Source organism: Triturus cristatus, chromosome 3_2 (assembly GCF_964204655.1).
Source record: "Triturus cristatus chromosome 3_2, aTriCri1.1, whole genome shotgun sequence".
Classification (NCBI taxonomy): domain Eukaryota; kingdom Metazoa; phylum Chordata; class Amphibia; order Caudata; family Salamandridae; genus Triturus; species Triturus cristatus.
In genome coordinates, this window is record NC_140584.1 from 823,278,720 (window position 1) to 823,292,885 (window position 14,166).

At 48.5% G+C, this 14,166-nt stretch overlaps 1 protein-coding gene across 1 annotated transcript in view; it reads left to right on the forward strand.

The window, feature by feature from the left end:
• The window catches only part of ORC2 (origin recognition complex subunit 2), a 286,663-nt gene that overhangs the window by 249,813 nt on the left and 22,684 nt on the right, over window positions 1-14,166 (forward strand). The window lies entirely within an intron of this gene.

The following is a 14,166-nucleotide window of genomic DNA, read 5'->3' on the forward strand; positions in this document are numbered from 1 at the left end:
GGTCTTTAGTACATGACCACATGGAAAAGGCCCAAGAAAACCAAAAGAAGTTCTACGATAGGTGGAGTTGCTTGAGAGAGTTCAAGAAAGGAGATAAGGTGCTCATATTGCTCCCTTCTACAGAGAAGAAGTTACTGACCCAGTGGCAAGGGCCCTATGTCATAGAAAGAAAGGTCACGCCTGTCACTTACAGCGTTCTCCTGCGGTCAGGGGGACAACAAATATACCATATTAATCTATTGAAAAAGTGGGAGGACCCATCCCCCCCTGAGAATGGTCAGGTGCCCGTATTACATGTGAACACAACCACCCCCATAGACATACCTTTACTTTCCCACCAAGAAATCCAAAAACGAGAGGGCCAGTATAGGGACTGTAATAAACTCCTCCCAGAAACGACTACTCCTCCATCTGTTAGACAAATACCCACGCCTCTTCTCCACAAAGCCTGGTCTAACCCCTTTGGTACAACACGACATTGTATCCTTGAAGGATCACATAGTAACACTCAGACCATACTGCATACCCGCTGCCCGCAGGGAGGCTGTAGAAAAGGAAGTCACAGCAACGTTACAACTCAACATCATCGAACCCTCCCAAAGCAATTGGTGTTCCCCAGTAGTCATAGTACCGAAACCGGATGGAAGTCTGCGCTTCTGTATTGACTTCAGGCAGGTCAATAAGATCACTAAATTTGATAAGTACCCCATGCCCAGAGTGGATGAACTGGTGAAACAGTTGGGGAAAGCGAAATTTATGTCTACCCTCGACCTCACAAAGGGGTATTGGCAGATCCCTTTGGCACCCCAAGCTAGAGAAAAGACAGCGTTCTCCACCCCTTCTGGTTTGTACCATTTCAAGGTACTCCCCTTCGGACTCCATGGGGCCCCCGCAACATTTCAGAGGCTTATGGACAAAATCCTTAAACCCCACAAAAACTACGCAGCAGCATACCTGGATGATATTATTTTTTAGCCCTACCTGAGAAGAACTCCTCCTACACCTGTCCTCTGTCTTCACGGCACTACAAGAAGCAGGCTTAACCATTAATCCCAAAAAATCGTTGCTAGCCACAAATAAGATCCAGTACCTAGACTTTACCATACAAGGAGGACTCATACACCCACAGCTGGATAAGATTGAAGCCATTAAAAACATCCCGTTCCGAACACAAAAAAAATATACGCTCCTTTTTAGGGTTCATTGAATACTAACACAGATTCATTCCCCACTTCTCCAAAATAGCAAGCCCCCTCACGCACCTCCTTACCGGGAAACACCCCTCACGCATAGCCGATTGGGGCCACAACCACAAAAATAGTTTCAGAACCCTAAAGGACTGCATTTGTAATGGAACGCTCCTACATTGCCCAGACTTCACAAAAACCTTCTAGGTCGTAATTTTATTGTCCTCACTGACCATGTTCCCCTTACCTGGTTGGCACATATCAAGGACACCAACTCCCGCATTCTGCGCTGGTTCCTAGCGTTGCAACCCTTCTCGTTTCAGACCATCCATGTTCCTGGAAAGACCCAGATCGGTGCTGATTACCTCTCCAGACATCCATCACCTTAATGGCCACCACGGCCATTCCTAGGGGGAGAGCTATGTAAGGAGACGTGGGATTTCAACATGGCGGACAGCTGGCGCCGTATTCCACCGACAGAGAACATTCCCGCCCTCGCTGAGCCGGAATTGAAAGGGCGGCCTTCCCCTGGGAGGTCCCTTCTGACCGATGTCAGGACGAGGAAGCGGAGAAGGACGGCAAGAGAGGAGCAGCGAGGAGTGACAGACCGGCAGAGACGGGCAGCGGTCAACGAAACGAGAAACCAGCGGAATCCAAGGACCGCACGGAAGAGAACAGGAGCGGACGACCGTGTCTCTCCGGACACAGCCTCAAGACGCCCAAGGAGGAGAGGAGCGTCCTTACTGCCCACGCCACGACCCAGGAGACGGGTCGTAGTTCAAAGCAAGTACCAAAGACCTCCCGGGGCTACTGGCTGAGTTGGTGGGGCACCGGGCAGTAGTGGCACGTGAAGAGGTGTTTGGTGGAAGGTTGCACTCACAGAGGCACGTGTGGTAGCAAAGAGGGAACAGAAGGAGCAATACCCTCACGATCAGTGTGATAACCACTATATCTCACGCGCACAAGCACTCCTCTTCGCCTGGTGAAGGTGGCACTCTTTAAAAAGTGTGATAGAGAGACCCATTTCTAAAACCCTGTTTCTTTGGTTCTTTTTATTTCATTTTTTTTTTCTTTCAACCTGGGTCATACTGGAAGAAGGGACGCATCCTGAAGAAAAGGGAGACCAGTCGCCTACAGCCAAGTAACTGGAGAGACTTAGTGAACTTGATTGTCTTTTCTTTAATTTACATCCTTGTGCTGTACCCAATAAAACACTTAACCTAACCCGCCATAGTGAGTACTTTCGGTTCCTCCACTACTACAGTGATATATCTCCCGAAGGTCCTCTTACGAGAGGGCTGACCTTTTCGTGAACAGTTGACCTAGAGTGACAACAGAGTTGCGCCACCTCTGCGACTGGTATGCTGTTGACCTGACCTTATTGAAAGCCAGCAAAGACCATAGGGGCAGGTCCGGTGAATATGCGGTCTCTCCATGAAGATGGCACTGGTAACGCACTCAACAGCATGGAGCAGTAGAGAGACCCGCCCAGCACGTGCGGCCTTCCGCAACATGTCTGAGTACACCTTCTCCCGTACTACAGGACATTGGGCGGCATCTATGGGGCAAGCTACGTCCTCAGCCACTGCAGTTGGCATGCCAGATAGTACAATTCATAGTTTGGGCCCCCAAATAAATGTGTACTTAAAGTCCTCCTGTCAAGAAACACTTAAGCACGGTTTATGCTGCCAAAGAATTGTATAGTATTCGACTGCCATTTGTATGGTCCTAAAGAACTTTTGGAATGTGGGCACTCTTTAAGGGTACTTGGTTGTTGACATTGTATTTGGATGTATTTCGTATTATGAAGAGGTGAGTCATACTCGATAGTGCCCAACAAAGTTAGAATAGACTAGTGGATTGGTTAGCGATGCATTATATTGATTTGGGGCTGGCTCGCTCCTTTTAGCGCCCTGATTGGTGCATTATGTGCATAGATGTGTATGCTGAACGTTGCTGTTGTTTTGTAGTGGGTGTTTGGTTGCCCATTGCTAAACTTTAGGTGACTGTTCTAATTAGAGGCATCTTTTCTTATGTGGCTTTGAAAGGACGCTGTTTCTGGTAAACTTGAAGTTGATGTGCAGATAAGTGGAGGATGTTGGTGAAGTTGCAATTATTAGCCGACTATAGGCCTGGAAGCCTTGAGTGACGTATGAATATTACTTGATATGAATATGCTGTTGAGCTGCCAAATGCGAAACCAACGTATGCTTTGGAGCTTGTAGTGTGTGTGATGGTGCCAGGGATTGGGTCTAATGTGTACTGTTGGCTTAGAGTTTGCTAAAGGTGGTTCAAGGAACTGTAGTTGAGAGAGTGGTTTATGTGATGGATGTTCGGTTGTTCTTTGGCAGAAAGCAAACGTTAAGGGTTATGTTAAGTTCACATAAGCTCCAAAAACGAATAAAATTGCCCAGTTGTGGTTATCGGGACCACTCCACCCTTATGCCCCCTAATTTAAAGTTCTCTCCATTGATGCGTGCCTGTCGTGTTACAACTAACCATATCTAAGCAATTCTATAGTCTTTTTTCTTTTTTACTTAACCATAATGTCCCTTAGCTTATGGACTTATGGTTAAGTGTTATGCAATTCTGTCTTTAAATGTGTTTGATAGTCTCAGATGGTCTGTGGAGCAACAGTCATCATAATCTCTGTAATCTTTCTGTGAACACACGGAATGTTAAGAGGATGCACACCAAAAACAAATGACACAGAATCTATTCTCTTTTTTTTAATATAGAGGGGTCTACGTAGCTTTACTCCAAGAATCTCACATAACATTGGCAAAGGGGACTAGTCCAGAAATGCTTGGAAATGCCAAGTCTTTTACACTAACTTTTCTTCATACACACAAAAGAGCTCTGATCTGGTGAGCATCTACCCCCTAAACATGAAAGAATGTGCATTTCTGAGCAGAATGTTTCAGCAACTTGCAAAAAAAGGTACATATTCCATTCATCCTGGGTGGGATTTTTAATGTAATTGTGTGCTTTTGTTTGCTATATGTCACATTGGATAGGTCATACCCACAAGCCCAGGCGACTCGCAATGCTGAAGCGCTAGCCCACTGGCTCAAAAATTATGGCTAAATGGAGGCTATGAAATCCTGGGTTAGAATAAACTTTTTATTTGCCTTCACTCGACCTCTATGGAAGATTGGATTGTCTGATCTTATCCCTTTGTCGGACTACCTACGCATCTCTTACCACACCCCATTGTTAATTGGCTTGACCTAAGGTAAAGTCAACCTCCCTCTCCAACATGATGCCTTCAGACTCGAAGATTCAGCTTTTCTCAGCACCCTGGCCAAAAGTATGCACAACTATATTGAGGAAAATGACGATACAACCTCCTCTCTAGCGGAATGGGAGGCCTTCCAAGTAGTGAGTATTGGTCATTACCTCCACCCTCGTTGAAGCAGATAGGGTACTTCAGAGAGAACTGTAAAAAACAGTAGACTCCCTCACTCAAATAAAAAAAACTTCTATGTTTCAAATTCTGTTTATTGATTTTTTAGATTGATACAGAAAAGTAGTACACCTGCAACAGTTGTCAAAATAGGCCAAGAGTTACAGAAATTATATGTAGGTTACAGCTTGTTCACGAGTTCTGTGGCCTGTAAAACTTATTGATAGTTCATATAGTGTTGCATTTAGTATTCTACAACCTTCCATCAATCCACCCTCTAAGGAGAGGAACATAGAAAGGAAACTTAACATACCTAATATAAAATTATAAAACGTGATGTCATGGTCCAAATAATAATGAAGTGGACATGAGGGATGGGCGTCTGGGCCCATGATGGGGCATCATCCTAGCTGCAAGCTGCCATCTGTGCTGTTGTGACATTTTATATGAAACAGGTTGAGGGCTCTTAGCTGCGGGGCACACGCCGTCAGTGGGAGCCCCTCCGACAAGTAGCTCACCAGCGGGGACCATATATATTTGAATCCTTTTCTGGTGTCGCCCACTGTGTCGGCCAAGCACTCCAGAGCCAACGCCCTCCACAGCCTCACGTGCCTTGTTTTTTCCATGCTACTGCCATTTTGGCTGGCCCCAGGCAGAGCCACATGACAGACCTATCACTCTGCGTTTGGCATTTCAAGGTTGGATCTCTCACCCCCAGCAAGGTGTGTTCCAGGGAATGAGGAATTGGGTAGCCTAACATGAGTTTAATTTGGGATAGGATCTCTTTCCAAAAAGGCTGTATGGAGGGGCAGTCCCACCAGTTATTACGAAAGTCGCCCAGTAGACCACACCCCGTCCAGCACCTATCCGAAGTGTTGGGGTAGATCTTGTGCAGTTTCTGGGGATACAAGTACCAGTCATACATGAATTTGTAGTGCGCCTCCCTTAGCTACATCGAGCGGTTGAATTTCGCTGTCTTTACTTAAATGCTCCCACGGTTTGTCCCCTAGAAGAGTATTTAAAAGTGCATCCCAAAAGCGTTTATATCGCGGGGTCTTCCTGGGGCTCAGAGCTTGTATGAGAGCATACAACAAGGAAATGCATCCCTTGGAGGAGTACCCAGATTGGGCAAACTTCTCTATGGGGAGCAGGTCCCTGGTGGCGGCCATCCGCACCAGGGGCTGCTGTACCCAATGTTTAAGCTGCAAATAGTGGAATTCCTCCTTGGCAGTTAATGTGAATTGTTTCATGCATTCTTGAAAGGTGAGAATCACGCCTTTATGAAAGAGGTAGGAAATCGTGAAACAACCACCCGCCCGCCATGCATCGAAGGGTCCCACTTGGAGCGCAGGGGGGAGGGCAGCATTGAAATGTATAGGCGTGTAGGGAGATGGAAAGGTGGTCAGCTACAACCTCTTTGTGATAGCATCCCATACCTGTAATGTGGTGGGCGTGGATGTACTGAAGTAGGCGTTGGGCGGTCTGTCATGTTTTGGCTTCCTCAGTAGATCCCTTATGGTTCAGCCGGTAATCTGTCCGTCTATATGAAGCCAGTGCTTCTCAGAGGCACGCAGCGACCATTCTGTGATTACGCGCAGCTGTGCCGCCCTGAAAATCCGGCAGCGCCAAACCCACTGCCTCGTGTGGCCGCGTGAGCAGGCAATGGGGCAAGCGAGCCTTCCTCCCCAACCTAATAAATTTAGTAATCATTTTTCACAACTCTCTAAAGAGACCATTTTCCACTGGAATGGGTAGCCCCTGAAAGAGGTAAAGCAAACAGGGGAGCACGTTCATCTTAATGGCATTAATCCTGCCCAACCAGGAGATGTATGCAACACTCCATTTGTCCAGGTCAATTTTTAATTGCCGTAAAAGGGGAAGGAAGTTGGCCTTGTAGAGATCTGAAATACGGGGGGTGAGCTTGATCCCCAAATAGGTATTCTCCTTAGCTGTGCAGCTAAATGGTGACGGGTGACGCGCTCTCCATTCGTCGCCACTCTTCTTTAGAGAGGGTCAGATTGAGTAAGAAGGACTTGGCCACATTGATCTTAAACCCCGCCGCCTGCTCAAACAGTGTAAGCTCCTCCTGAATAGCTGGTAAAGTGGACAGTGGCTCTGTGACTGGAAGAAGCACATCGTCAGCAAAGAGTGATGTCTTATGATCGTCTGAGCCAAATCGCACCCCTCGTATGTCTGGGTTTTCTTAAATTTTATGCGCTAGGGGTTCTATGCTTAGGGCGAAAAGGAGGGGGGCAGCGGGCACCACTGCCTGTTCCCACGTGCCAAGCTAAAAGAAGGGGAAGCAACGCCATTGACCAGGACCCGGGAGCTAGGAGAGTGATAATTGGCGCAAACCATCCCTATAAAAGTCTCATTAAATCCAAAGCGCTGGAGCACCCGAAACTAAAAGGTCCACTCCACGAGGTCAAATGCTTTCTCCGCATCTAGCGAGAGAAGATACGCTGGGATGTTTTTCTTCCGGGCCTTCTCTATTATGTGGATGATGCACTGCAAATTAACACGGGTCCTCCGTCCCTTAATAAAGCCTGATTGGTCCAGGTCAATAAGGCCTGGGAGCACAAATTTGAGGCGAGTGGCCAAGATTTTGGAGTAAATCTTGGCATCCAGAGTCAGAAGGGCTATCTGGCGGTAAGAGGAACAGGCTGTAGGGTCCTTCCCCGGTTTGGGAATTACTGCCACAATTGCCTCTCCCATGGAGGGGGTGACTTTCTGTGTAGAAGCGATGATGTTGAATAAGGTCGTTCAAAAGGGGGCTAGTTCCGGTGCGAAGGTACGGTAGAAGTGTGCCGTAAACCGGGCCGGTCCCGGTGCTTTCTGTAATTTAAGTGAGTCAGTCGCCTGCTGCACTTCCTCAGGGGTAATCGGTTTAGCCAAGTCCTCATTGGTGTTGACCCTGTGTGAGGTCTAAGGGGTCCAGATACCCCGTTTGGTCCTGCGCCCTTGGGTGTTCTGAAGTGGAAAGGGTACAATAAAACTCTTCACAGGCCTGTGCCTTCCCCTCCTCGGTCTTATGTGAGACACCCACGTCATCTACTATAAGTTTTATGTATTCCCTTTCCTGTTTGGCCCTTAACTGGCGTGCGAGCAGGCAACCCACTTTGTTCCCTCCCTCATAACCCCTGGCCTGTAAGCATAAGATGTTTTTTTTCCACCCTGTTAGTGTATATGGCCAGCAGCTTCCCTTTGAGGGCAGTTACTTTCCTCTGCGTCAGAGCTGAGGGGCTAGTCTTGTGCGTCTGTTCTGCGGTCTGTAGTTCCCTTTCCAACATGAGGCCCTCCTCTCGCTGCTGTTTTTTCAGGGTGGTGGCTAACTCAATGCACTTACCCCGGACTACCGCTTTAAATGCGTCCCAGGTGATGGCGTGCGAGGTAAGCTCTGGATCATTCCGCTCAAAAAAATGTTTACTGGTTTGCCTAAGTTCATCTCGCCGAAGTCTATCCCTGCAAAGGAAATTGGGGAAGTACCAACGCACATGCTTTGGATGTGGGTTCGGCCAGGTGAGGGTCGTCTTGATGGGGGCATGGTCAGACAGGCATATCGGATGGAAGTCTATCTGTAGTACCGAGGGGAGCAGAAACTGGCTCGCGAATATGTGACCGATGCGGGAGTATGTCCTGTGGGAGTGGGAGAGGAAGGAATAGTCGCGAACTGTGGGATTACTATCCCTCCACACGTTAACCAGCCCCAGGAGTTGGATTTGCGATTTAAGTGCCTTGCCAAAAACCCACAGTGTCGCCCTATGTGGATGAGTCGTGTCCAGCCCCTGATCCCAAACAAGATTGAAATCTCCCATTAGGAGAATGTCCCCTCGCACAAATTTCTCCAAGGCCGTAAGGAAGGAGAGTATAAAGTCCTATTGTCCCGTATTTGGTGCATAGATAACTGCAAACAGGGATCGTGATTCCCAGGTCGTCCGCTGCCTCAGTCAGCTTGGTGCAATTCAAGTGTTTATTTTCCCATTGAAAGGTAAACCCAAATGGGGAGGTCCACCTGTATTTGACCTTCTTCTCTATCAAACAGTCGGTGATCGGGCGGATCTGCTGTCGGCACATAAGAGTGGCTTGGGCCACGTCCTGGTAGAGCGTACACATTGCGTTCCGGAAAGAGACTTTGTTGGCGTTTCTAGCTTTTTGTAAGACCAATTCTTTAACTTTAAATGAGCTGAATTTTGCCAGAATGTCTCGGGTCCTCCTGCCCTCCACGGGAGCCGCGGCCCCACTCTGTGAACTCTCTCTAGGTGGATCTCGGGCCGCCCTCTTCAAAGTCCGAGGAGAAAAGGCCTACCATGAAGGCCTCCAGGTCTGGTCCCTCGCAGTCTTCCTCCAGGCCACGGGCTCGTATATTATCGCGGCTGGACCTATTTTCTAAATCCTCGCACTTGAGCAAGGTGACTCATAGCTGTCCCCCGTAAGTTCGTTGATCCTTCCTCCAGGGGTTGAATGCGATCAGTCAATTCCTGTACTTTTACCTCAAGGTCAAGCGTTCTGGGGCCCACCGAGTCCACGTCGGCCTGTATGGTCTTCAGTTTCTCCCTCATTTCCGCACGAAGCAAATCGAAGGAGGCGTCCATGTCAGTCTTAATGTCTGCTCAGAGCTCCTTTTTAAACTCCCAGAAGGATGCCAGGAGGTCCTCCCTGGTGAGTGCCATTGCTCCTGTGGGTTGCGCCGTTTCCTCTCCGGTCGACCCCGCGCCTGTAGCAGCAAGATAGTTGGAGACCTTATTGTTGGGGGCCTTTTCGGTGGCATAGGTGGATGCTTTATTTGGTCAGCTCTTGGCCACCCCCTTTGCCGCGCGGAACCAGGCGGTGCGCTCTTCGTTCGCCTACGGGACCAACGCTGCCCGCAGTCCTCTGTGAGTCTACCCCCAGTGCTGGTTGCTAGGGCTCCAAGAGCTGGTCAGAGGGCCTTCTTGGTAATGGCGGCCTGCGTGGTAATGCTGGGTCTCTTCGAGAAAGGTGCCGGCTGCTGGCGTTACCCTCCGCACTTCTCTGGCTCTTTTCAATGTTCAGTGGGAAGGGGGGCCTGCATAATAGCTCTGAGGCTGCAGCCCATGCTCTCTAGTGATTGTCCTCAGTGTTTGGCGGCCATGTTAGGGTCAGACATCAGGCGCCTAGGGCCTCGGATTAGAGTTGGCTTCCAGCCCCCTCCTAATTCGGATGCTTCGAGACCTCGGGCCCCCTACGCCGGATCACTCCTGTCCCCCGCTGCCACTCCTGCCTCCTCTTCGACAGCGTGCTGGAAGATGCCCCCATCAGCAGTCCCAGGGGCCGCGTCCTGCCACCGGCGCTATGCCTGACCTCTGGGCTCCCTCCACTAATGCGTCTCAGTAGTCCCGTCAGGGAGCTCTGCCATCTTGTGAGGTCCGGGCTCCGGAGCCAAGATCGCCGTCCGCCACCTCCATTGCAGCAGCGGGGGCAGAGAATCGCCAGAAGCAGAGGTCAAAACGCCCCACGTGGGGCAACCGTCGATCCCGATCACCCGGTCCAGGGGCAGGGAGCTCATTCGCTCCGCATCTCGGAGCCCGCCTCAGGGAGAGCCGCCATTTTCTTGATCTCGGCTCCGCGCGATCACAGCTCGCCAGAGCCCCTCCACTGCAACTCGAGGGCACCACAGGGCATCGGAGTATTCCCTGCTTCTGGCTGTGTCGTGGGGTGATCGGGGTATCTGAAATTTCACCTTATGCCATGAAAACTACAGGGCCTGGGACGAAGCCGGTCGGAATCAAGTCCGATCGGCCATGTTAGTTGGCCACGCCCACCCATGTTAGTTGGCCACACCCCCCAAAAACTCTATGAACAATGCTAACCTTCTGAATTCCATTTTGACACAATATTTTGGTGCCACATTATTTTTCAGCTGATATTAAGATGGAATACCAGTCTACCCACAAACCTCTTGCGTCTTTTAGAAAAAAAACTGAAATCATGCACATGAGGACACCGCAACCATTCAATACCTGTGCTCACTCTAAAACTGACCTTCTTTATAACTGAAACACCTTTATTGAAGGTGTACTTATGCTCACTCTACGAGGCAAAACCCAGATGGCATCTCTGCCTTAACGCTACAAATTATGCTATTCTCCTCCCCGCCTGCTACATTAACGGTTTACGTATGAAGTTTATTTTTACTTTACTTCTTGCCTCATCTTAAATTTGGGATTATTTATGGCTCGAATTTATGACTAACTTCATACCGCTTACCGCAACTAAGTGTACGGATGTAATTACAGATGACAACAACTTGTACTAACACATTGTATGCTGTGTTGTGCAGGCTCATGTCAGGTGCTTTCCATCACTGTACAATTGTTTGTCCAACATAATTGAAATACCAGTAAAGATGATTTTTAAAAAACCTACATGATGGTAATCCACATGGATATTGAAACGTTTTATGTTTTTCCCCTGCAAATGTGTACTCTTGTCCTGCCAGTACGTATCTGCAGCAGATTAACCATTTAAGGCATGGAGTGAGGATATTTTAAATGTATAAATAGCTTCCAAAACACTGATCTTATTTACAACAGACCACTAGAAGGTATGTATGTCTATGTGCCAATTTTTTTTTAATTCTGTCTAGCTGTTTGGGTTGTACATTTGAACATGACTTAACCTGGGGAGTTTGAGTGCACACCACCAAAAGTGTTATGATAGAATTACTTTCGAACCTCTCAAACAATACATTTCAAACTTTGACCGAAATTGTTTACGGGTTATAGGAAGCTTGCTCTCTATGTAGTGCACCAAAACGAGGTACACTGTGCTGAGAGTCCAGGCAACCCTTATTGGTTTACAGAGGCACAAGTAAAAAACCTAAATGATCTCTTTTGTGGTAGTGTGGGCGAGCAGTTTAGGCTTATCAGAAGGTAGTACTAACCATTTGTTGTACTCATTGAGGCAATAAATGAGATACACACACTCAAAAATAAATACAAGACCAATTTAGAAAAACAACATGTATTTTTATATAAATTTCAACACCAAGAACTTTGGGATCAAGTAAGTCTTTTTCGAAATATTGATTTTTACAGGTAAGTTAAATGTTCACTTAAATGCGTCTTTACGCGCAATGCTTTCCTATGGGGAAAGAGGAATATACTGCAAACAGTTACTTGCAATAGGTTTCTGGCGGTCCCCTTCAGGACTTTAGGTGGTAGGGGGCGAAGGTCCAAAGAACCACCAACAGTTAGACTTTACTTGCCCTGAAGCGTCCGGGTGCAGAGGTGCTGGTCGGGTTTGTAACTTTGCCTGCTACACCTAAGGAGAGAGAGTGGGGCACCTAGAAACAGGCTGCAGAGGGAGGCTTGGGGACAAGTCCGGGAGCTCCCACTGGGGGGCTCGGTTTGTGAGGGCCCTGGGAGCACGGAAGCACAGTTGATTCTCAGAAACCCGGGTTGGAGCGCTCGGATGCAGAGTGGTTAAGTCGGCTGGTCTTGTGCGTCATGGGCACTCACAGCTGTCTGTCTCGCCGGTTGAGGGGAAGGCACAGCTGGGCCAACTCTCGAAGTGTGTCTCTGCGGTGCTGATGTCCCTCGCCGGCTGCTGAGGTCTTGGAGGTGTTGGAGTCTGGATTGGACCCAAACATTCTTTGGTTGCTGCAAGGGGTCCGGTACCCCGGTATTAGTGCTGTGTGGCTCTGGTTCGTCCTGGCGTCTTCTCACTTGGTGCGGAGACTGATCTGACCTTCTGAAGCACGGAGACCTCTTCCTGGGCAGCTGCTGCGTGGGTGTAACCGGGGGGGGGGGGGGGGGGGGGCAGAATGGTAAACTTTACTGTTTGGTGCCTGCAAGTTGCAGGGGAGTAACTCCTCTACTCCAGGGGAGAATGCTGGCAATTTGCAAAGGGCTGACAGCCCACTGGGGGTCTCGGTAGATGCACAGCGGCAGGGTGAGTTGGTTTGTCGCGATTGTCGGGACAGGTGCAGGTAGGCAGGGTTTGGTGCCAAAAAGTCTGCAGCTAGCCCTCAGTTCTCGCTTTCTCTGCCCTTCTTTGTCCTCTTCTTCTTGTGTCTGTTGAGTATGAGTTTCTGGTGTCAGAAGTGCCACCTAAATACTCAATTTTGGGGCGTTAAGGGGAATATAAAGTAGTAGCCAATGGCTACTTACCTTTGGGGTGCCAACACCCCCTATATGACCACTTCCTGTGGGGAGTGGTCATAACCCCGACCCAATGTATCTAATTTCACCAAAATCCAAGATGGTGGTATTCTACATTTCGTGTTCACTTCAGGTAGCCCACCTTAGGGGTGTGACTAGCCCGGTAGTGAATACGCCTCCTGACTAGCTAATTTTCCCATCTGTCCTGGTGCCAATGGGCCCTGGACAAGCCTTGCAGCCTCCTACCTTGATATGCTGTTTACTAGCCACCCTGCTTGGAGGAAGTGCCAACACCGCCGGCCAGAGCAGACATTGTTTCTGACCTCCGAGAGCGCAGGCTCCCAGCTCCAGGAGGTCAGAACCGCTTCTGTGTTGACAGTCAGCCATCACACTAGCAATTGGTGTGTTTTCAGAGGGCACCTCTAAGGTACCCCTGGGTGCATGTCATAAATCTAGAACCGGTATCCGTACAGATTTATCAAGACAAGGTGTTTGATACCAAACACCATAGGTTTCAATGAAGCCCTCATGTAGATGGGGAACTCGTAATGACCAGTGCCCAGTACATGTACTCAAGATGGCTTCCCTGTTCACTTGTACTATAGCAATTGGGCTAGACAGCACAGGGGCATATCTGCTCATGCAGATATGTCCTCACATGTAATATAATGCACCCTGCCTTAGGGCTTTAAGGCCGGTTGCAGGGGTGACTTACCAATATTGAATCCAGTGTCGGTGGACAAGGCCACAGGGTGCGTGCCATGTCGTGTTTTCACTTTTCTATGCACCATTTCACGCAACATGCAGTGGGAGTCTGCATGAGTTTGGTGGTGGGTCCCTTAGGGTGGCACAATACATTCTGCAACCTTTAGGCACCCTGTTTAGTATCCATGCCCTAGGTACTAGGGGTACCATTTACTATGGACTTACACAGGTTCTAAAGGCCTTGCCAATTGTGGAACCTTGTTTTGGGGAAAGAACACTGGCACTGGGGACTTGGTTAGCAGGAACACAGTGCACTTCAGTCAAGGTTACATCAAATACCAGGCAAAAAATGGGGGTGACCATGTCAAAAAGGGGAACTTTCCTACACGTGTGAATGATCACCTGTGCTCTGCTCTGTTCTTTCTGTCTCACCTCTCTTCCATAGACTGTCAAAACGTACCCTTTGCTGCCGTTCTCTCTAATTTCAGACCAGTGTTACTTGTGGCATCTTTTCTGTTTCAACTCCCCACCTCTAATCAAAGTAAAGCATGTCTTTTTTTTCTCAACTATTATATGTGGAATTGGCTGGCGTGGGGCACCATATGGATTATTGTTGTACAGCTCTTTAGGATCTGGGCAGAATATTCTAAGAAATGTAATGTTAGGATTAACAGATTCCAAGAGACATTCTTAATGTGGTGCATGATTTTATGACTAGTTGCTACACTCAACTTCTAGACTACTGCTT